This window comes from Oncorhynchus masou, chromosome 10 (assembly GCF_036934945.1).
Source record: "Oncorhynchus masou masou isolate Uvic2021 chromosome 10, UVic_Omas_1.1, whole genome shotgun sequence".
Lineage (NCBI taxonomy): Eukaryota > Metazoa > Chordata > Actinopteri > Salmoniformes > Salmonidae > Oncorhynchus > Oncorhynchus masou.
In genome coordinates, this window is record NC_088221.1 from 41,888,548 (window position 1) to 41,914,279 (window position 25,732).

At 42.1% G+C, this 25,732-nt stretch overlaps 1 pseudogene; it reads left to right on the forward strand.

Moving 5' to 3' along the window:
- Nucleotides 1–25,732, forward strand: part of LOC135546866 (rab3 GTPase-activating protein catalytic subunit-like) — a 75,304-nt pseudogene that overhangs the window by 35,449 nt on the left and 14,123 nt on the right.

A 25,732-nucleotide genomic window follows, 5' to 3' on the forward strand; every position in this document is an offset into this window, starting at 1 on the left:
CTGGCTTACTGGTGCTCTTTCATGCCGTCCCTAGGAGGGGTGCGTCACTTGAGTGGGTTGAGTCACTGATGTGATCTTCCTGTCTGGGTTGTGCCGTGGCGGAGATCTTTGTGGGCTATACTCGGCTTTGTCTCAGGATGGTAAGTTGGTGGTTGAAGATATCCCTCTAGTGGTGTGGGGGCTGTGCTTTGGCAAAGTGGGTGGGGTTATATCCTTCCTGTTTGGCCCTGTCCGGGGGTGTCCTCGGATGGGGCCACAGTGTCTCCTGACCCCTCCTGTCTCAGCCTCCAGTATTTATGCTGCAGTAGTTTATGTGTTGGGGGGCTAGGGTCAGTTTGTTATATCTGGAGTACTCCTGTCTTATCCGGTGTCCTGTGTGAATTTAAGTATGCTCTCTCTTTCTCTCTTTCTTTCTCTCTCTCTGAGGGCCTGAGCCCTAGGACCATGCCTCAGGACTACCTGGCATGATGACTCCTTGCTGTCCCCAGTCCACCTATCCGTACTGCTGCTCCAGTTTCAAAACTGTTCTGCCTGTGGCTATGGAATCCTGACCTGTTCACCAGATGTGCTACCTGTCCCAGACCTGCTGTTTTCAACCCTCTAGAGACAGCAGGAGTGGTAGAGATACTCTTAATGATTGGCTATGAAAAGCCAACTGACATTTACTCCTGAGGTGCTGACTTGCTGCACCCTCAACAACTACTGTGATTATAATTATTTGACCATGCTGGTCATTTATGAACATTTGAACATCTTGGCCATGTTCTGTTATAATCTCTACCCGGCGCAGCCAGAAGAGGACTGGCCACCCCTCATAGCCTGGTTCCTCTCTAGGTTTCTTCCTAGGTTTTGGCCTTTCTAGGGAGTTTTTCCTTGCCACCGTGCTTCTACACCTACATTGCTTACTGTTTGCGGTTTTAGGCTGGGTTTCTGTACAGCACTTTGAGATATCAGCTGATGTACGAAGGGCTATATAAATTAATTTGATTTGGATGAAGTTGCCCCTCAATATTAACTTGAGTTCAGTTTGGTGTTTTTCCCACCAAGAATTTGGGGAGGATAAACTGAGTTTGCAATTTTTCCAACAAAGGTTAGGATTTGGGGAAGATAAGCTGTGTTTGGGGAGGAAAAGCTGTGTTTGGGGTTTTCCCCCCAAGGTTGGGATTTGTTGCCTGGCTACCCAAACTCCTTGCTCCGGCCAAACGCTATGCTATGCCCACTGATGTTAGTTTTCTCTGCAATGAGTCTGGATTTCAGTACCTCCCTGGCGATTTCTAGAATACAAACACATTCTAACTGTTTTGAATGGTCCCAGAAACCGATGGGTTGGACCAGAGCCAGAACACACGTGGGTAAAGCGGCGTTTTGACATTTGTTTTGTTACTTTGATTGGTTAGAGATGATCCAATCGTTGATGAATTTGTTTTGTACAACACCCCTCATTTTGACATCACCACAAATGACTTCAACGATTGCAGTCTCAGACGGAAGTATGTAGTGAACTTAGAGCAGTGGATTAATTCACTTTGAGTTGTCAGGCAGTAGAATTTGGGTAGGATAAGTTCAGTTTGGATTCTCCCCCAGGGTTAGGGTTTGGGTAGGATAAGTTCAGTTTGGATCCCCCCAGGGTTAGGGTAGGATAAGTTCAGTTTGGACCCCCCCCCCCCAGGGTTAGGGTTTGGGTAGGATGAGCTGTGCCTAAGGGCAGCTTCTATCCAAAGCCCTCGTGCATTGTCAATCACTGACTATGATGTAAACGTCAACTGCACTTCCTGATTTGGCCTTGTTTTTCCATCAATTCTCATTATGAATTGCTAGCGGCCATGACAGAAGGCAAACAAGGGTTGTCTTGGGGGTGTGGTTTGATGTCGGTGTTTCTTGGGTGTGTCTTTGCCATTCAATCACAACAAACAATAGTCAGCCAGTTCGTGTTGAAACATTATTGAATGGAAGCTGGTAGCGTGCATCAAGCATGTCATCAGGTTTGATTGATTATAAGCCAGTTCGCTAACATCAGGAATCAAACTTGTCTTCAGGTGCAACGTTAGCTATGCAAATCTTCTTCTTACATAACGTGTTACGTAGAGGCTATGTATTTAACTAGTTACGTCACAGTATCATTGGCTATGCTGCTATGATACTAGACTATCACTGGGCCACGCAAAGCGAACTCACCCAGTCTTTTCCCAGAAAGCTCGTTGCCACCACGTGTTAATAGGCAAAAAGGGGCATGAATTGCTGACATAACTGTAATCCAAACCCAACCTTCATGTACTCATTGTGATGCACTCAGGTTACAAATTCTGTTTTAGACAAAACTGACTGACTTTGTAGTACATTTTTACACTAGAATAAATGTTTCTGACTCATTTTGATGCCACAGGCCGTTTTTTCAAAGGGATTTGTTGTTTTTTAGGGGCAATCATCTTTTTATGTCACCAGGTGAAAAAGGCTTCTGACTGTGACAGGTAATACTTTTCCATTTTGAGCTGCTCGACTGAGACTCAGTGAATGTCAGCTCCGCCTGTCCTGAAGCTCAGGACTGCCAGCTCAGAGAACTGACCCCTCCCAGGTTCACTACACACTCTGCCTGTTTGTCCCTGTTTCAGCCAATCACCACGCAGCGCTGGTAGAAGTAGGTCAGAACACAAGGTGTCCCTGCTATGAGACACACACACACACACACACACAGGTGTCCCTCCCCTCCCTGCCACGGGTACCCTCGCTGAGAGTTTAAACTGAGTTCAGGGGAACCTTGCTGGGCCTTGGAAGGTCGGTCATCATCAAGCCTATAGCACTGCGTCCTTCATCCGTCTGCCGCCAGCCAGCCGGCTCTTTTGGGTAAACTCCAGGTGCACCGATTTAGTTTGGAATTAATTTTCTGATTGACACTTTTTTTGCTGCTCCACTAAGTTGTCCTCTTAGGTAGGTAGATGACAGGAGTGCTTCTATATTCCACACTCCTCTGATTGCAGTCAGGATCATCACCACAAGGAAGTCACTCTGCGATATCTTAAGAGTGTGACACTGTGCCGTTTGTTCTATCCCAGTGCAACAGAGCCTGAATGGTTGTGTGTCATTAGGGTATACCAAATCAGATTGCGTTTCTGGAATCTCATCACCGACTCACACAAAAAATAACGAATGACCCTGCGTTGGATTAAAATGCAGAGTTGCCTCTAACCAACACATTTGACCCTTCGTCAAGCCCCGCCTCCCTTTTTTACTGTTGCAACCTCCGACAACATTTTCCCGGGAAGCCCAATTCTCCCTTCTAACCACTGACGAAATCCTGTGGTTTTAATACATAATGAAATTAAATACAGACTACTTTTTGTTTTAATAAAAATGTTGTTTAATTTATTTGAGCTAAAGAAAAACAGTTGATAAACAGCGAAACAAATAAATATATAAACGGTGTGTAAGTGTGGCTGGAAGCACAAGGGCTTATATGAAAACCACACCAGGAAAAAGCGATATACAATTCTTAAGTACAAAAATAAATAAGGTTTGTTAAAACAGATAATAAAACCTACTAATTATAAATGTACGACATTAGATACGGCTAAACTTCAGACTGGTGACAAGACAATGTCGTAGTTAAATTGTATAATTTAAATGAGATTTAGGTCAAAAGTGATTGCTTATCAGGAGATGCTCAGGTATGTTATAATGGACCGTTGTCATGACGTTGGCCTGGGGGTAGGTTTATGACAGTCATAAATACCTCTCCCCCCATAAACTCTACAGTGGAAAATCTGCACATTGTAGTTATCGGATTCACATGGAATTGTTGTTCAATTTAAATGTTTGAATATAAAATTATTGGTGAAAAGATTAAATGTAATTTTAGCTTCCAAATGAGAGATTTGGTTGCGAATGGTATGAACTTTGAACTCTTATTCACTGCAGAAGTGATACCTCCTAGCCGTTGAGTTAGCAACAGCAGCTGCAAACGTGGGCTAGGAAAGAACAGACAGAGTATCCCGTCTACCACACAACGACGTTACTACAACGTAACCAATTTAACAGCAGGTACATTCTTCAAAGGCCTTCCATCTACCACCAACCTACTGAAATGCAGCTCAAAGTAAATATTTATTGCATTTTCCTTTTCCAAATGGGCGGTAATCATCGCTTCTCCCTTTGTTCCTCAAGTCTTCCCGCTCTTTCATTCAAACCCAGCCCCCTTTTCTTTGTCATATCTGTTCCGCCCGCTAGGGAAAATTTCCTTTATGACTTCATTTGTAATCAAGGTATGATTCATTCTGTGTATATGTAATTCTGTGTGATTAGTTAGGTATTTAGTAAATAAATAATTAAACCCAATTTTGTATTGCTGATTCAACTTGTTAGCCAGGGTTTGTGAAGATATCCAAGAATTTACAACTTTCAGATGAGACTGAAATAATAAGGTGACGATTAATATTGACTGCTATTTATGTAAAATATTACTAGGTCTTTAAGAGTTTATTCGGAAGATAACTGCTCTATAAATATTATTTTGTGGTGCCCCGACTTTCTATTTAATTTTATTTACATGATTAGCTCAATCAGGTAATATTAATTACAGAGAAATGATTTTATAGAATAGCATGTCATATCACTTAATCCGGCATAGCCAAAGACACGACATTGTCATTACAATTGCTTCACGGGAACCTGGTAAAATGAAGGTTAAAGTGTGGCTAGCCACTGGATGGCTCTGAATGCACTGTCAGCATGCAGCCAAAGTTACTAAACACTTTTGGATCTAACTAGTGCTCTGAAATCGCATTCTGATGTCGACAGCAGACTAGAGTTGTATTCATAACATGACAAAATTGCTAGCTAGCTAACATTTTGAAAAAGCTAGTTATATTAACTGGCTAGCTAGCATTAGCAACGTTGGGTGGTCAAGAGCTAGCAAACAATATAACAAAAGTATAGGCTCTGCATTTTAAACAATCACAGCAGGAAGTACCCCTGTTGCACTGTTCAATTATTTAGCCATTCAAACAATTTGTTTTTGGATGAAAAGTATTCATTTTTGTAATGCCTTTGATGTGTTTCAAACGTGAGCTTGTCCGAGGTGTTGGACTCTATGACAGTTGCTATCCATTCAAGAGCTGCGATTAGTTGTCCGTAATTATGGAGCGGGGCTTAGCGATGGGTCAGTTGCATTTATATGGCAGGCAGCCTCTATAAGTCAAAAGAAGCGGATGAACCAGTTCCATAATAGAGCAATGCCTTTTGAAATGTCCAGTACCTTGCCCTGACAACCTCTGCAATCATAATGGCTGTAAGCGAGAGAGTGTTTGTTTTCTATATTCCTCCTCTCCCCTAGGTGCTGCACTACTTGGCAGTACAGAAGCCAGCAGACCTGACCTGCCATCCCCTGCCTTGCATCCTCCACGCTGCAATCCTCAAGGAAAAGGAGGAGGATGGGTGACAGCTGCTGAACATCTCTCTCCCTCTTTCCCCATGTCCATCTTCCTCTCTCTTTTTCGGTCCCTCTCTCTCTCGCTCTCTCTCATTCTCTCATTCTCTCCATCCTGTCCAGAGTCCGAAGAGGACATCCTATCTGCAAGAAAGGCTATCCAACAGGCCACCTCTCATGCTGATAAGCTGTTGCACCACCCCAGCCCAGACTTCAAGAAACTGGAGGTGAGTGGCAAAGATCTGTCCACCTGAAGTTGATATGCCTTTCCAATCCTGCACCCCAAACCCCTACCACCCACCCCAGTGCTCAGTGACTGTATTTGTCTCCAACAGGACGTGATCAGCTAGCTGATTGCGGTGGAGATGGTCATTGCCCGCTCCCGCTCTCTGAAGTCTAAGTTTGGCATCGGGAAGGCAGAACCGGGCAAAGACACAGAGGATCTGGAGAGGTACAGTAGGACACAACAGCATGCCCTGAGAGAAATAATGTAATGTTAACCAGTATGGCCAGAGACCTCTGTAGAGATACAAAAATACCTGTAGATTTTAAGTAAATCTATCCAACTGCTTCAAACCTATCAATTTCTATTCAGGTTAGCCCAATTGAGTTATCTTTTAGCAAGTTAGACCTATTGAAAACATGAATTGCTTAAGTGTTATTGACAGGTATGCAGACAGTGCTCTTAAGGTATTGGTAAGAGAACTCCCCTGTAGTTTCTCTACAGCCCATAGAACCAGCCGACATATTTTAACCATCCCTCCATGGCACCAATCCTCGGTTGTGTCCTCTCATGTGTACCTTCCGTCATTCTCTCTTCATTAATATCAAAATAGGATCCAAAATAGAATCAAGTTTATTTTTCATATACACATGGTGTACCCGGTGCAATGAAATGCTTACTTGCAGGTACACCTGTCAACTATGTGACAACAATAAGAATAAAAATAAGTTTAAAATGAATAAAATTATCACTAACTATGACACGCCTGCTCTCATTTCATCATACACCCTGCTCGGAGGGGCATGTGTAGGAATGCTAACCCTTACCGAAAAAAATCAGGCTTCTGTCAGACAGTTGTGGTAATTCTTTGGCCAATTTTCTGAACAATCTCATATTTTCACGTAAAAATTTGTTTTGTTGTGCCAATTTTGCTGCAAACTCATTATGAATATGCAAATTAGATACGTTTTTTGCTTACTTTGTGTATTAACAACATTTCGATACAGTTGAATGTCGGAGGTTTACATACACTTATGTTGGAGTCATTAAAACTCGTTTTTCAACCACCACAAATTTCTTGTTAACAAACTATAGTTTTGGCAAATTGGTTAGGACATCTACATTGTGCATGACACAAGTAATTTTTCCCAAAATTATTTACAGACAGATTATTTCACTTATAATTCACTGTATCACAATTCCAGTGGGTCAGAAGTTTACATACACTAAGTTTACTGTGCCTTTTAAACAGCTTGGAAAATTCCAGATAATGACGTCATGGCTTTGGAAGCTTCTGATAGGCTAATTGACATAATTTGAGTCAATTGGAGGTGTACCTGTGGATGTATTTCAAGGCCTAACTTCAAACTCAGTTCGCCTTTGCTTGACATCATGGGAAAATCAAAAGAAATCAGGCAAGACCTCAGAAAACTCTGCTTCATCCTTGGGAGCAATTTCCAAATGCTTGAAGGTACCATGTTCATCTGTACAAACAGTATGCAAGTACAAACACCACGGGACCACACAGCGTCATACCACTCATGAAGGAGACACGTTCTGTCTCCTGGAGATGAACGTACTTTGGTGCGAAAAGTGCAAATCAATCCCAGAACAACAGCAAAGGACCCTGTGAAGATAATGGAGTAAACGGGTACAAAAGTATTTATATCCACAGTAAAATGAGTCCTATATCGACATAACCTGAAAGGCTGCTCAGCAAGGAAGAAGCCACTGCTACAAAACCGCCATTAAAAAAATCCAGACTACGGTTTTCAACTGCACATGGGGAAAAAGATCATACTTTTTGGAGAAATGTCCTCTGGTCTGATGAAACAAAAATAGAACTGTTTGGTCATAATGACCATCGTTATGTTTGGAAGAAAAAGGGGGAGGCTTGCAAGCCAAAGAACCCCATCGCAACCGTGAAGCATCATGTTGTGGGGGTGCTTTGCTGCAGGAAGGACTGATGCACATCACAACATTTTTACTAGGATTAAATGTTAAAATTGCGCCTATGTTTGTGTTGCTTCACAGACCCCGCTGTTCCATAAGGTGTATTTTTATCTGTTTTTTAAAATCTGATTCCACTGCTTGCATCAGTTACCTGATGTGGAATAGAGTTCCATGTAGTCATAGCTCCATGTAGTACTGTGCGCCTCCCATAGTCTGTTCTGTAAAGAGACCTCAGGTGGCATGTCTTGTGGGGTATGCATGGGTGTCTGAGCTGTGTGCTAGTCATTTAAACAGACAGATCTGTGCTTTCAACAAGTCAATTTCTACTTTGAGCCAGGAGAGATTAACATGCATATTATTAATGTTATTGTACATCCAAAGGCTGTGCTGCCCTGTTCTTTTTTTTACCTCCCCTTTTTCTCCCCAAATTCGTGGTTTCCAATTGTTAGTAGTTACTATCTTGTCTCATCGCTGCAACTCCCGTACGGGTTTGGGAGAGACGAAGGTCGAAAGCCAGTCGTCCTCCAAAACACAACCCAACCAAGCCGCACTGCTTCTTAACACAGCGCGCATCCAACCCGGAAGCCAGCTGCACCAATATGTCGGAGGAAACACCATGCACCTGGCGACCTAGTTAGCGTGCACTGCGCCTGGTCTGCCACAGGAGTCGCTAGTGCACGATGAGACAAGGATATCCCTACCGGCCAAACTCTCCCTAACCCGGACGACGCTAGGCCATTTGTGTGTCGCCCCATGGACCTCCCGGGGGCTCAAGCCCAGAGTCTCTGGTGGCACAGCTAGCAATGTGATGCAGTGCCTTAGACCACTGCGCCACCCGGGAGGCCCGTGCTGCCCTGTTCTGAGCCAATTGCAATTTTCCTAAGTTCCTCTTTTGTGGCACCTGACCACGACAAAACTAGAGCCTGTAGGACCTGCCTTGTTGATCGTGCTGTTAAAATGGTAGAGCAGTGCTTAATTATGGACAGACTTCTCATCATCTTAGCTACTGTTGTATCAATATATTTTGACCATGACCATTTACAATCCAGGGTTACTCCAAGCAGTTTAGTCACCTCAACTTGCTCAATATTAGAAGATTTAGTTGAGATTTAGGGTTTAGTGAATGATTTGTCCCAAATACAATGCTTTTAGTTTTTGAAATATTTAGGACAAATTTATTCCTTGCCACCCATTCTGAAACTAACTGCAGCTCTTTGTTAAGTATTGCAGTCATTTCAGTTTCTGTAGTAGCTGACATGTATAGTGTTTAGTCATCCGCATACATAGACACACTGGCTTTACTTAAAGCCAGTGGCATGTTGTTATTAAAGATTGAAAAAAGTAAGGGACCTAGACAGCTGCCCTGGGGAATTCCTGATTCTACCTGGATTATATTGGAGAGGCTTCCATTAAAGAACACCCTCTGTGTTCTGTTAGACAGGAAACTCTTTATCCGCAATGTAGCAGGGGGTGTAAAGCCATAACATATACGTTTTTCCACCAACAGATTATGAACAATAATGTCAAAAGCTACACTAAAGTCTATCAAAACAGCCCCCACAATCTTTTTATCATCAATTTCTCTGTCAATCATCAGTCATAACTGCTGTGCTTGTTGATTGTAGTTCCCTATAAGGGTGCTGAAAGTCTTGTCAATTTGTGTACTGTGTAAAATAGCATTGTACAGTGCCTTGCAAAAGTTAAATGAAAAGAATGTAAAACGGAAAAGTGGTACGTGCATATGTATTAACCCCCTTTGCTATTATGCCTTAAATAAGATCTGGTGCAACCAATTATTTTCATAAGTCACATAATTAGTTAAATAAAGTCCATCTGTGTCACATGATCTGTCACATGATATCAGTATATATATATATACCTGTTCTGAAAGGCCCCAGAGTCTGCAACACCACTAAGCAAGGGGCACCACCAAGCAAGCGGCACCATGAAGACCAAGGAGCTCTTCAAACAAGTCAGGGACAACGTTGTGGAGAAGTACAGATCAGGGTTGGGTTATAAAAAAATATCTGTAACTTTGAACATCCCACTGAGCACCATTAAATCCATTATTAAAGAATGGAAAGAATATGGCACCACAGCAAACCTGCCAAGAGAGGGCCGCCCACCAAAACTCACAGACCAGGCAAGGAGGGCATTCATCAAAGAGGCAACAAAGAGACCAAAGATAACCCTGAAGGAGCTGCAAAGCTCCATAGCGGAGATTGGAGTATCTGTCCATAGGACCACTTTAAGCCATACACTCCGCAGAGCTGGGCTTTACGGATGTGTGGCCAGAAAAAAGCCATTGATTAAAGAAAAAAATAAGTAAACACGTTTGGTGTTCGCCAAAAGGCATGTGGGAGACTCCCCAAACATATGGAAGAAGGTACTCTGGTCAGATGAGACTGAAATTGAGCTTTTTGGCCATCAAGGAAAACGCTATGTCTGGGATAAACCCAACAGCTCTCATCACCCTAAGAACACTATCCCCACAGTGAAGCATGGTAGTGGCAACATCACGCTGTGGGGGTGTTTTTCATTGGCAGGGACTGGGTAACTGGTCAGAATTGAAGGAATGATGGATGGCGCTAAATACAGGGAAATTTTTGAGGGAAACCTGTTTGTCTTCCAGAGATTTGAGACTGGGACGGAGGTTCACCTTCCAACAGGACAATGACCATAAGCATACCGCTAAAGCAACACTCAAGTGGTTGAAAGGGAAACATTTAAATGTCTTGGAATGGCCTGACCTCAAAGCCCAGACCTCAATCCAATTGAGAATCTGTGGTATGACTTAAAGATTTGCTGTACACCAGCGGAACCCATCCAACTTGAAGGAGCTGGAGAAGTTTTGCCATGAAGAATGGGCAAAAATCCCAGTGGCTAGATGTGCTAAGCTTATATAGACATACCCCAAGAGACTTGCAGCTGTAATTGCTGTAAAAGGTTCTCCTACAAAGTATTGACTTTGGGGGAGTGAATAGTTATACACGCTCAAGTTTTCAGTTTTTTTGTCTTATTTCTTGTCTGTTTCACAATGAAAAGTATTTTGCATCTTCAAAGTGGTAGGCATGTTGTGTAAATCAAATGATTAAAAAAAGAGGTTGTAAGGCAACAAAATAGGAAAAATGCCAAGGGCGTGAATACTTTCGTATCTGGTCAAATACAATTTTTTCTAAAATTTTACTAAGGGTTGGTAACAAGCTGATTCGTTGACTATTTGAGCCAGTAAAGGGGTCTTACCTATTCTTAGGTAGCGGAATGACTTTTTCTTCCCTCCAGGCCTGAGGGCACACACTTTCTAGTGGGCTTAGATTGACGATATAGCAAATAGGAGTGGCAATATCGTCCGCTACTATCCTCAGTCATTTTCCATCCAAGTTGTCAGACTTTGGTGACTTGTCATTATTGGTAGACAACAATACTTTTTTAACCTCTTCCACACTCACTTTACGGAGTTCAAAATTAAAATGATTGTCTTTCATAATTTGGTCAGATATACTTGGATGTGTAGTGTCAGCATTTGTTGCTGGCATGTCATCCCTAAATTTGCTAATCTTGCCAATGAAAAAATCATTAAAGTAGTTGGCAATATCAGTCAATTTTGTTATGAATGAGCCATCTGATTCAATGAATGATGGAGCTGAGTTTGCCTTTTTTCCCAAAATGTCATTGAAGGTGCTCCAAAGCTTTTTACTCTCATCCATTGTCATTTACCTTTGTTTAATAGTGTCGTTTCCTTTTCTTTTTATTTCATTTAGTCACATGATTTCTAAATTTGCAGTAGGTTTGCCAATTGGTTGTGCAGCCCGACTTATTTGCCATTCCTTTTGCCTAATCAAATCAAATCATATTGGTCACATACACATGGTTAGCAGATGTTACCGGGGGTTTAGCGAAATGCTTGTGATCTAGTTCCGACAGTGCAGTAATATCTAACACGTAATCTTACAATTCCACAACAACTACCTAATACACACAAATCTAAAGGGATGGAACATGAATATGTACATATAAATAAATATATGGATGTGCGATAACTGAGCGTGGCATAGGCAATATGCAATAGATAGTATAAAATACAGTATATATACATGAGATGAGTATGTAAACATCTTTATTAAAGTGACATTATTAAAGTGACTACTGATCCATTTATTAATGTGGCCAATGATCTTGAGATGTTTATTTCTGTCGGCGCGACCTATGAAGAACCCTGTGGCTGTACCGAGTCCGACAACATATCCCAAGGGTGCCATGTTTCAATCTCAAACTTTTGTACGATGGGGATAGTTGATTGACATAGGCTAGTGCTTTTGCTGTTTGTTAGGCCTACTCATCTTGTTGGCTGATGAAAATTAAATCTGGACAGTTCTTCAAATATCTTCAATATGCACCTCAGAATTGGATAAGGACGCGCACAGTTGCGTCCCCGATGTGCCTGTCTTCATTTGTAGCCTGTGAGAAACAGGCTGATGGAGAGTGGTGTAAGTGAGCAGTGATTTGGAGCGCTCAGCACTCTGGGAGAAGGGCACAATGTCCACTGGCCGCAGAAGGCATGGATTTTTTTTAGGGTGCATTACGGCCATACAAAGGGGATGCCGCCGTGAAATTCTAGGCATTAAATTGTGAATGAGTTACCGATGTAGTGTGTACAGCCTGCGCAAAAAAAACAAAGCAGAGCTCATGCCTTTTTTTCAAGCTACTTTTTTCTCATCATCGTTAGAGTTGCATCATGCAGCCGTACAAATTAAACATCTAAACATGTATCCCAACATTTATGGAACAACTAAAGTTACATTAATAATATCCATTTCTTTGTTATCCTCTCAACACAGAATAGCCATATGTGCGCAATTTCTCATTATTTGGAGAAAAGATCCTTTCTATTGTAACGGCTTTCTTTATGTGAAGGAGAGTCGGACCAAAATGCGGCGTGGCTATTTAGATTCATGTTTAATAAAACAAAGGAAACACGAATCAATAAAAAAAAATAAAAAAAATAAACGAAAACCGAAACAGCCTATACTGGGTAACACAGGGACAGGAACAATCACCCACAAAACCCAACACCAAACAGGCTACCTAAATATGGTTCCCAATCAGAGACAATGACTCACACCTGCCTCTGATTGAGAACCATATCAGGCCAAACATAGAACTAGACAAACTAGACATGAAACATAGAATGCCCACTCATATCACACCCTGACCAAACAAAACATAGAAACATACAAAGCAAACTATGGTCAGGGTGTGACATCTATTTAATTCAGCTTTGTTCATTTTGTATTCTTCATACTATAAAATAATGCCACGGAATTCTAAGCAAATCCTGTCTGCTAAATGAACTAATGGAGCCCACAGCCATTTGGCATAGACAGATTATTGTTATACTACCTTTATTTCAACAAGGAACACAGACTGAGACCACGGTCTCTTTAACAGCTGGGCCCTGCGTATACATGTTTACACATACAGTTTAGCTACAATGATTAAGAAACTACACAAGACAAACAAAACCATCACAGATAACACACAAAAATACAGCAACAGATTGTTACATTTACACACAGGTTATTCCCCTAACAGGTTATTCCCCTAACAGGTTATTCCCCTAACAGGTTATTCCCCTAACAGGTTATTCTACTAACAGGTTATTCCCCTAACAGGTTACTCCCCTAACAGGTTATTCCCCTAACAGGTTATTCCCCTAACAGGTTATTCCCCTAACAGGTTATTCCCTAACAGGTTATTCCCCTAACAGCACAAGAACTTGCATTACCCGAAACAGTTACAAGCAATAAAATAAAATAAAATGTAACCTTTATTTAACTAGGCAAGTCAGTTAAGAACAAATTCTTATTTTCAATGACGGCCTAGGAACAGTGGGTTAACTGCCTGTTCAGGGGCAGAACGACAGATTTGTACCTTGATTTGTACCTTGTCAGCTCGGGGATTTGAACTTGCAACCTTTCGGCTGCTAGTCCAACGCTTTACTAGGCTACTCTGCCGCCCCAATTCAAAAATAAAAATGCTCCAATAAATATTTCAAATGGGCGACAGGGGGACAAGAGTCTCAAGTTGAAGTTTAGTCTGCAGGCTATTCCATAGGCAAGGAGCGTAACAGGAAAAGGCAGCCATACCCAACTCTGTTGAAATCACATGGACCTCAAGTGTAATCCATGCTTGAGACCTGGTTTTAGGAATTCTAATTCTAATATTGATGAGTGATGATAAATAAGAAGGTAGCTTATTCAGAAGTGCTTTATAGACAAACACGAGAGCATGTTGTTCTCGTCTCACGGACAACGAAGTCCAACCCACATTTTGATATAAAACACAGTGGTGAGTTCTGTAGCTAGAACCCGTAATAATAAACCTAAGTGCGCAATGATAAGTAGCATGCAGCGATTTAAGTGTTGATGCCGTAGCATGCATGTAAATAATATCCCCATAATCTATAACAGACATAAAAGTAGTTTGCACAATTTGTCTTCTATTTGTAGAGGACAAACATGTCCTGTTTCTATAGAGGAAGCCTAGCTTGATGTTTTGCCGTTTACAAAGTTGGTCAATATGCATTTTAAAAGACAGTTTATCATTCAACCTTATCCCTAAGTATTTATATGCAGACCGGATTAATTTGAGAACCATCTAAGCTCATAAGTGCAAGTGTATTTTCAACAAACTTTTTGAACCTATTAAAAATCATAAAATGTGTTTTCTTTGCATTTAAAACTAGTTTCAGCTGTATAAAAGACCCTTGTAATATCTTAAAATCAATCTCCAATAATGATAATGCTTGGTCAGCCATTGAAGCGATAGAGTACATACGTAAGTGTCATCAGCATATACATGAATTTGACACTTTCTTATCTCATCACCGATATTGTTTATGTAGAGTGTGAACAGTAATGGACCAAGTAGAGAACCGTGTGGAACCCCTTTAACCAACTCCAATGGCTCCGACTGGATGCCATCGGCTCTAACAGCCTGACTTCTATCCTTAGATAGTCATGAAACGAACGACAGGACCTAACATAAGGACAACTCAAAGTAAGCTATTCTGTTCTGAAATAGACTACATTTTCTTCATATCGTGCTTCTTTAGGCCTGTCTAAAATAAATAATGGATTTATTGTGAAGGTATAGGCTATATTATATGGATTTATTAGGCTTTATAAAAATGTAGATGTTCCAAAGGTCTGCATCAGTGGATGTGTGGATGATGTTTTTTTTATTTCCGGCGCCGACAGAGATGGCCGCCTCGCTTCGCGTTCCTAGGAAACTATGCAGTTTTTTGTTTTTTTTACGTGTTATTTCTTACATTAGTACCCCAGGTCATCTTAGGTTTCATTACATACAGTCGAGAAGAACTACTGTATATAAGATCAGCGTCAACTCACCATCAGTACGACCAAGAATATGTTTTTCGCGACGCGGATCCTGTGTTCTGCCTTACAAACAGGACAAAGGAATGGATCGCATGCAGCGACCCAAAAACGACTCCGAAAAAGAGGGAAACGGCGGCGGTCTTCTGGTCAGACTACGGAGACGGACACATCGTGCCCCACTTCCTAGCATTCTTCTTGCCAATGTCCAGTCTCTTGACAACAAGGTTGATGAAATCCGAGCAAGGGTAGCATTCCAGAGGGACATCAGAGACTGTAACGTTCTGTGCTTCACGGAAACATGGCTCACTGGAGAGACGCTATCCGAAGCGGTGCAGCCAACGGGTTTGTCCACGCATCGCGCCGACTGAAACAAACACCTTTCTGGTAAGAAGAGGGGTGGGGGTGTATGCCTTATGGCTAACGAGGCATGGTGCGATGAAAGAAACATACAGAAACTCAAATCCTTCTGTTCACCTGATTTAGAATTGCTCACAATCAAATGTAGACCGCATTATCTACCAAGAGAATTCTCTTCGATTATAATCACAGCCGTATATATCCCCCCCAAGCAGACACATCGATGGCTCTGAACGAACTTTATTTAACTCTTTGCAAACTGGAAACCATTTATCCGGAGGCTGCATTCATTGTTGCTGGGGATTTTAACAAGGCTAATCTGAAAACAAGACTCCCTAAATTTTATCAGCATATCGATTGCGCAACCAGGGGTGGAAAAACCTTGGATCACTGTTACTCTAACTTCCGCGACGCATATAAGGCCCTGCCCCGAGCCCCTTTCGGAAAAGCTGACCACGACTCCATTTTGCTGATACCTGCCTCCAGACAAAAATTTAAAACAGAAGCTCCCACGCTGAGGTCTGTCCAACCAAGCTGACTCCACACTCCAAGACTGCTTCCATCACGTGGACTGGGACATGTTTCGTATTGCGTCAGATAACAACATTGACGAATACGCTGATTCGGTGTGCGAATTCATTAGAACGTGCGTTGAAGATGTCGTTCCCATAGCAACGATTAAAACATTCCCTAACCAGAAACCGTGGATTGATGGCAGCATTCGCGTGAAACTGAAAGCTCAAACCACTGCTTTTAATCAGGGCAAGGTGTCTGGTAACATGACTGAATACAAACAGTGCAGCTATTCCCTCCGTAAGGCTATCAAACAAGCTAAGCGTCAGTACAGAGACAAAGTAGAATCTCAATTCAACGGCTCAGACACAAGAGGCATGTGGCAGGGTCTACAGTCAATCACGGACTACAGGAAGAAATCCAGCCCAGTCACGGACCAGGATGTCTTGCTCCCAGGCAGACTAAATAACTTTTTTGCCCGCTTTGAGGACAATACAGTGCCACTGACACGGCCTGCAACGGAAACATGCGGTCTCTCCTTCACTGCAGCCGAGGTGAGTAAAACATTTAAACGTGTTAACCCTCGCAAGGCTGCAGGCCCAGACGGCATCCCCAGCCGCGCCCTCAGAGCATGCGCAGACCAGCTGGCTGGTGAGTTTACGGACATATTCAATCAATCCCTATACCAGTCTGCTGTTCCCACATGCTTCAAGAGGGCCACCATTGTTCCTGTTCCCAAGAAAGCTAAGGTAACTGAGCTAAACGACTACCGCCCCGTAGCACTCACTTCCGTCATCATGAAGTGCTTTGAGAGACTAGTCAAGGACCATATCACCTCCACCCTACCTGACACCCTAGACCCACTCCAATTTGCTTACCGCCCAAATAGATCCACAGACGATGCAATCTCAACCACACTGCACACTGCACACCTAACCCATCTGGACAAGAGGAATACCTATGTGAGAATGCTGTTCATCGACTACAGCTCGGCATTCAACACCATAGTACCCTCCAAGCTCGTCATCAAGCCCGAGACCCTGGGTCTCGACCCCGCCCTGTGCAACTGGGTACTGGACTTCCTGACGGGCCGCCTCCAGGTGGTGAGGGTAGGTAACAACATCTCCTCCCCGCTGATCCTCAACACTGGGGCCCCACAAGGGTGCGTTCTGAGCCCTCTCCTGTACTCCCTGTTCACCCACGACTGCGTGGCCACGCATGCCTCCAACTCAATCATCAAGTTTGCGGACGACACAACAGTGGTAGGCTTGATTACCAACAACGACGAGACGGCCTACAGGGAGGAGGTGAGGGCCCTCGGAGTGTGGTGTCAGGAAAATAACCTCACACTCAACATCAACAAAACTAAGGAGATGATTGTGGACTTCAGGAAACAGCAGAGGGAACACCCCCCTATCCACATCGATGGAACAGTAGTGGAGAGAGTAGCAAGTTTTAAGTTCCTCGGCATACACATCACAGACAAACTGAATTGGTCCACTCACACAGACAGCATCGTGAAGAAGGCGCAGCAGCGCCTCTTCAACCTCAGGAGGCTGAAGAAATTCGGCTTGTCACCAAAAGCACTCACAAACTTCTACAGATGCACAATCGAGAGCATCCTGGCGGGCTGTATCACCGCCTGGTACGGCAACTGCTCCGCCCTCAACCGTAAGGCTCTCCAGAGGGTAGTGAGGTCTGACAAACGCATCACCGGGGGCAAACTACCTGCCCTCCAGGACACCTACACCACCCGATGTTACAGGAAGGCCATAAAGATCATCAAGGACATCAACCACCCGAGCCACTGCCTGTTCACCCCGCTATCATCCAGAAGGCGAGGTCAGTACAGGTGCATCAAAGCTGGGACCGAGAGACTGAAAAACAGCTTCTATCTCAAGGCCATCAGACTGTTAAACAGCCACCACTAACATTGAGTGGCTGCTGCCAACACACTGACACTGACTCAACTCCAGCCACTTTAATAATGGGAATTGATGGGAAATGATGTAAATATATCACTAGCCACTTTAAACAATGCTACCTTATATAATGTTACTTACCCTACATTATTCATCTCATATGCATACGTATATACTGTACTCTATATCATCGACTGCATCCTTATGTAATACATATATCACTAGCCACTTTAACTATGCCACTTTGTTTACATACTCATCTCATATGTATATACTGTACTCGATACCATCTACTGTATCTTGCCTATGCTGCTCTGTACCATCACTCATTCATATATCCTTATGTACATATTCTTCATCCCCTTACACTGTGTATAAGTCAGTAGTTTAGGAATTGTTAGTTAGATTACTTGTTGGTTATTACTGCATTGTCGGAACTAGAAGCACAAGCATTTCGCTACACTCGCATTAACATCTGCTAACCATGTGTATGTGACAAATAAAATTTCATTTGATTTGATTTGGAAGCCAGGGGATGCTGAATGTGTTTGTTAATTAATAACCGACAGTTATTTCTTGACAATCACCGGCTGACGAAATTTCATGACCGACACAGCCCTAGTTATGCCTAATATTTAGGAGAATAATACAGTTGATGTCAGAAGTTTACATACACCTTAGCCAAATACATTTAAACGCAGTTTTTCACAATTCCTGACATTTAATCCTAGTAAAATTCCCTGTCTTAGGTCAGTTAGGATCACAATTTTATTTTAAGAATGTGAAATGTCAGAATAATAGTAGAGATTTATTTCAGCTTTTATTTATTTCATCCTGCCTGGTAAGACACTACATCGGCCGCAAGACACTACAGAGGGTAGTGCGTATGGCCCAGTATATTACTGGGGCCAAGCTTCCTGCCATCCAGGACCTCTATGCCATGCGGTGTCAGAGGAAGGCCCGACAAATTGTCAGACTCCAGCCACCCTAGTCATAGACTGTTCTCTCTGCTACCGCACGACAAACGGTACCGGAACGCCAAGTCTAGGTCCAAGAGGCGTCTAAACAGCTTCTACCCCCAAGCCTTATGACTACTGAACATCTAATGGCTACCCAGAGTATTTGCATTGCCCCCCACCCCTTTACGCTGCTACTACTCTCTGTTATTATCTATGATAAGTCACTTTAATACCTCCACCCACATGTATATATTACTTCAATTACCTCGACTAACCGGTGCCCCCACACATTGACTCTGTACAGGTACCCCCTGTATATAGCCTCGCTATTGTTATTTTTCTGCTGCTCTTTAATTATTTGTTAGTTTTTTGGGGTATTTTTCTTAAAACAGCATTGTTGGTTAAGTGCTTGAAGTAAACATTTAATCTGTTGTATTCGGCGCATGTGACAAATACAATTTGATTTGATCATTAGTTAGCTAGCTAGCTATCACATCAATTGTGAAAAATATCATAGCTAACGTTAGCTAAGCACTAGCCGCTAGCTAGCTAACCAGTTAGTGGTGCTGACAGTTTGAAACTGCTATAGCAACAAAATGTGTTTCACTCTATCCCATAAAAAATGACATTGCTTACCACCATCCATTAGCTAACATGATTTTAAAGTGTATTGTGAAGTGTAATTATTAAGTTAGGTATTTAGTTAGCTAGATCACTTTGTTTGCATTTGCAACTGATTTTTCTTCCCCACCTGACTGGTTGTCAACAGTTACTGGTCTTTGAACACATGTTTTCACCAGAAACGGCTTCTCGTAAACTGTTTTCCACTAGTGGGAATAAATATTGTTGCCACAGATTACTTTAAAAAAAATAACTTATGAACTGTTTGCCACCAGTGGCAATAAATATTATTGTTGCCAATGGTTGCTGCAGATTCATAACTAATGGCAAACATTTTTTTGTGGCACACTATTTAGTTTGCAGCAAATTTGCCACAACATATACTTTTTTGTAAGGTAATAAAGGTAAGGCAAACACACACGCGTGTGCGAACACTGGGAAGGGACATGTTTTGAATGGACCACGTGTGTTAGTGAGTGATTTGAGGGAGTCAGTGTGTGTAGATGTGTAAAGGTTTTGGCATATAGTGTTATAGGCTCAGGTGCATGAAGAGAGAAACAGAGATACAGACAGATGGGGGTTATATCAGGGAGGACCCCAGTCTTCATTAGTTCTAGGGGCCTCTGAGGGTCTGGGCAGCCAGGCTAGAGAGCCAGTCAGGCCTCATTAAGAGGACACCCAGGGCTGGCCTGAAGCACCATGCAGCCACCAGTCACTAACTGTCCTTTCTCTGTCTAACAACCAACGGCTTGTCCTGTCTTGTATCTGAGATGTTGTGTCAGGGGAGAGGGCTGTTGTCTTCACTCTTCACATTTTGTGTACAGTACTGTGCAGTAGAGGTCTTCAACGATAAGCGTTATATTAAAGGAGTAACTCCGGTAGGCCTTAAACATTCTTCCTCACCTCAAGTTCAACTGTTGGAGTCAGTGTGCGCTGCCTTCATAGGCCTGCGGTAGGCTTAGCTAATCCTAATAATAGCCATACCACACCAAACCTTCACAAAAGTTCCTTAACTTTATTAGGGTAACATCAAAAGTAAGTCAATTCCTTGTTTATAGGGATAATACGAACAGGTTATTTTGGCATGAAATTAATATTTGTGGGAACTCCCGAGTGTCGCAGCGGTCAAAAGCACTACTTCGCACTGCTTGAGGTGTCACTACAGCCCCGGGTTCAATCCCAGGCTGTGTCACAGCCGGCTGTGACTGGGAGACCCATGATGCGGTGCACAATTGGCCCAGCATCGTCCGGGTTAGGGGAGGGTTTGGCCGGCCGGGATTTCCTTGTCCCATCGCTCTCTAGAGAATTCTTGTGTTGGGCCGCTGACTTCGGTCGCCAGCTGTACGGTATTACTTCCGACACATTGGTGTGGCTGGCTTCCAAGGTTAAGCAAACAATGTGGCGTGGCAGGGTCGTGTTTCAGAGGACGACTGGCTCCCGACCTAAGATTCTCCCGAGCCATACAGGAGTTGCAGCAATGGGACAATGTAAGTATGAAAAATTATGTAACTGTACAAAACTAAATAAGAAAATAAGTAAAAAAATCTTGCCCTCTTTGGGGTTTCCTTTTCATTGTTTGAGCACTAGTAGCATAGAAGGCCTACTGGTAATTCTATTATATTGCGGCAAACACAACATTACAGCTGGAACTTAATTTGGCCAATGAAAATGGCTCAACAGAAGGCTAAGCCTATGTCACGACTTCCGCCGAAGTTGGCTCTCCTGCCCATTCGGGCGGTGCTCGGCGGTCGTCGTCACCGTCCTATTAGCCACTACCGATCCCTTTTTTGTGTATCTGTTGGTTTTGTCTAATTGGTTTCACCTGTGTGTTGTTTAGTTAATTAGTGTCTGTATTTAATGTAGGTTGTCCCGCCCTTGTTTTGTGCGGGATTGTTTATTTTGTAATTTCGTTTTGTCTGTCGGTGTTTGCTGTTTGTTATTCTCCGGTTAGTCTTTATCCTGTGTTGGATATATTCACCTTGTCTGTATTTGGGTTGACCGTTGTTTGTTTTTGTTCACCGGAGAATAAACTTTATATCGCTATCTGCTCTCTGCGCCTGATTCCACCCACCTTGATTAGACGTGACAGCCTATGCAGCTATTACCAACAAGTGTGATTGCCTACCGTATTGTGACAGTAATAGGCTAATGCTATTTATTTTACAACATGCCTATAATAATAATAAATATTATTATTAATGGCTAAACAATTGATAACAAATAAAAATTAAAAATAAATAAAGCAGCAGGGGCATGTGAGGTGAGCAGCTGGATCCAGTTTCAGCTGGACATAAGCTATGTGTTTTATTTTGTTGCATTTGGCTGACATACATAACACGTTTGCACAGTTCTCATCACACAAACAGTAAATTAACAGAGGACAGATCCAGTAGGTAAATTCATTTTAATTGCACATACAGTACCTGAGACCCGTTCGGGTCCCAGGTCGCATCTCAGAATGTCGGGTCTGTTGAACCTGTGAAGACCTTTACTGTGCAGGTAGTTTTCCAACATCTTGTTGTTCCCAAAGTAAATATATAATGTTTTCAATAGAATGTTTTTGACCTGTGTGTTTTCTGACAATGTTCCCCTGAAATGACCCTCACTTCCCTCATCTCTGTGCATTTCTCTCTATGTCCCTCTCTTTCTCTCTCTTTTCTCTCTCTCAGGTTCGTGAGATCTTTGCTGGAGGAACCTGAGGTGTCTGTGATCAGTGCAGGGTGCGGTCCAGCCAGCAGCATCATTCACAAGCTGTTTGTCAGCGCTCAGAGGGTTAAACACACTGTCACCACCACCCAGGGAAACAGACAAACTCACACCGTCTCCCACAGGGGCCTGTCCTAAACGCTGTCATGCCACTATCAGCTTACCTGTGTCATGACTATCATTAATCTGATGACTGCTATTTCACGATTAATTACCTGCTACGTTTAAGTATTACTTGATTAAATCAATCATGTAACAATTAACTCATTAGGAATTTGGGGCACCATGGGAAAAGTTGTTAAGCGACTTACTATCTCCCGACTTAATATTTAGAGTTTATCTGAATATCTCTTACATCAATAACAGTCAACTATTAATTATATCCTCATATCAGTCTCATTCTGAACGTTGTTGACTTCATAAATCTGTGATGAATCAGCGATGCACAAATTGGCTAAATTATTTATTTAATAACTAACTAAATAATCACACAGAAATACATAAACACACACACACGGTATAGGTTATTGATTACTAACATAATGCGATGAAAACAGGTCCCTAGTGGACTGACACATTGGATAGGGGGTGGGGAAAGATAAAGCTTGGGAGAGACAAATAGAGTGGACTTATCGTACATACATTTGGAAACTACGCTCACCCTAAATATGAATATTTAGCACCCTAACAACCGCTCATTCGGATTAGAAATGCAACATATATTTACGCGTAGATATCTTTCTCTGTCGTCTCTCTGTTGAAACCACTCGATCCGTCTATGGGGAGAAGTTCGATGTAAGTCTCTAGTTATCCACCAGAGGTCACAATGTCCTTCTTAGTTGCAGGCTTCTATGTCTTGGAGTGTTCTTAGAATGGATACCTCCAGGTGTACCCCACAGTGGTGAGAGGGATCTGTTCTTCCCTCACGTCTTTGGTCAATTGTCCTAGACTACTTCACCTACCCAGCTGCAGACTGTGAATATTTGGTCTTCTAGTCTTCACCTTCTTTACTCGTTGAGAGTTTCAGAGGGTCTTACCATTTTCTGGTCTTTTAGTTTTAACCATTTCAACAAGTGGACCACATCCTCACATTCTCTGGTCTCAATGGTTGATTATTCAGAGTACAGCTAAAACCACTTTACATTGCGACAGCAACCCGGCATGTTTTGGTCTGATGTCAATTTCGTTAGCAAGTCCATTTAAGCACTCTGGTCTTAGGGGCATTCCAACACGCCGACACAATGTCTGTGCTCACGTGGGCGTGGTTACTGACTGGGCCCAGTTTTATACGAACAGCCATTATCTCATTTAGAAGGCTAAAATCCCATTTCTATTTTTTTTTAAATATTGTCATACTTCATCATATATTTTATTCAACATTTAGATGCAAACCTGACAACCAGAATGTGTACACCCTCAGAGATACAGTTATTTAGTTATACCATCCTTAATGATATCACAAAATAATACACTTCTGACAGGATTGTTCTTGAACCTTTCTAGGGCAGGCGTTCCGCTGGCGGAACCCCTTGACAACATTCCGCTGAAAGGGCAGCGCATGAAATTCCAAAATATTTTTAGAAATATGTAACTTTCACACATTAACTTCTTATAGCTGCAATCCCGTTAACGGGATCATTTTCATCGACAACCGCTGAATTGCATAGCGCCACATTCAAATAATATTACTAAAAATATTTATATTCATGAAATCACAAGTGCAATATAGCAAAACACAGCTTAGCCTTTTGTTAATCCACCTGTCGTGTCAGATTTTGAAAATATACTTTACAGCGAAAGCAATCCAAGCATTTGTGTAAGTTTATCGGTCGCTCGACAAAACATTATGAACACTTAGCATCAAAGTAGCTTGTTCACGAAAATCAGAAAAGCAATCAAATGAATCGTTTACCTTTGATGATCTTCGGATGTTTTCACTCACAAGACTCACAGTTACACAATAAATGTTCCTTTTGTTCCATAAAGATTATTTTTATATCCAAAATACCTCAGTTTGTTTAGCGCATTATGTTCAGAAATCCACAGGAAAGAGCGGTCATGACAACGCAGACAAATTCCAAATAGTATCCGTAATGTCCACAGAAACATGTCAAACGTTTTTTATAATCAATCCTCAGGTTGTTTTTAAAATATATAATCGATAATATACCAACCGCAACTGTCTTTTTAAGTAGGAGAGAGAAAGGCAATGGCTGCCCAAACTCTGTTGCCCATACAAAACGTTGCTGGCACCCAGCCAAACAATGATGCAATGTCATCTTTCTCACTCATTTTTTTAAATAAAAGCCTGAAACTATGTCTGAAGATTGTTGAGACCTTGAGGAAGCTCTGGGAAAAGGAATCTGGTTGATATCCCTTTAAAAATGGAGCAAAGGCAGCCTATGGAACATGGAGTTTTCAAAATAGAAGCCACTTCCAGGTTTGATTTTCCTCAGGGATTCGCCTGCAATATCAGTTCTGTTATACTCACCGACAATATTTTGACCGTTTTGGAAACTTTAGAGTTTTTTCTATCCAATACTAATAATAATTTGCATATATTAGCAACTGAGACTGAGGAGCAGGCCGTTTACTTTGGGCAACTTATTCATCCAAGCGACTCAATACTGCCCCCCAGCCATAAGAAATTAACAAGTCCAATACAACAAATGAAATATAAACCTCTTGTTAATCTACTCATCGTGTCTGATTTAAAAAATGCTTTACAGCTAAAGCACAACATATGATTTTGTTTCCGAAAAAAAAGCCATTTTCCAGCCAAAGATAGGAGTCACAAAAAGCAGAAATATAGATAAAATGAATCCCTAATTTGATGATCTTTATCAGATGAAATAGGACATCACAATAAACGATAATGTGCATATTTATATACAAAAATCTCAGATACAGTAATGTTTTGATTCCAAAACAGTGATTTTATCACAATAAACATTGATAAAAGATACTAGTGTTATTCACAGAATTAAAGATAGACTTCTCCTTAAATCCCCACTGACCATTTCAGACATTCTTTATGTTAGAAATATTGTTTCATTATCCACTTTTGGATGTTGGAGTTTTGACGGCAAAGTCTCTCTATAACAAAGGATTTTCAGCCTTCCATTTCTGCAGAGTTGGGGAGAGTTTCTCCAAAGTAATTATTTACAAAACAGGCTAAACTCCCCCTCCTCTCCTGTGGGAGAGAGAGGGGGGTCTGGTCATCCTCAAACATTTGGCTAGCTGATGGGTCCTTTTGATCCTCACCAAGGAGAGAGAGTCATGACACCTGCTGTCGGCCTAACAGTCCAGGCAGGAGATGTTATGTTCCCCCCTACTGATCCCCTCCTACACCCCCACCCTTGTTCCAGGCCCTGAGAGGCTCCTGGACATCCTGCCTGCCTGAGTAAGAAGAAGCATGCTGCTGCTAATCTGTCTTCTAGTGTGTTTACTTATCATTACTTTCTTCTTGCTTCTTCCTCAAAGAGTAAAAGGGTTTAAGTCAAACCATATTTTTGCCCATCACATAATGCAACTCATACCGAGTATAAGAAAAACGTCTGTCAAAGAATGGCTTTGACAGACAAAGGTCCAGTCACTGTAGTTTTAAAGATAAAACAAACTGTATTCACCAGACAGAGACATGGAAATCTGTTTTCTGTCCT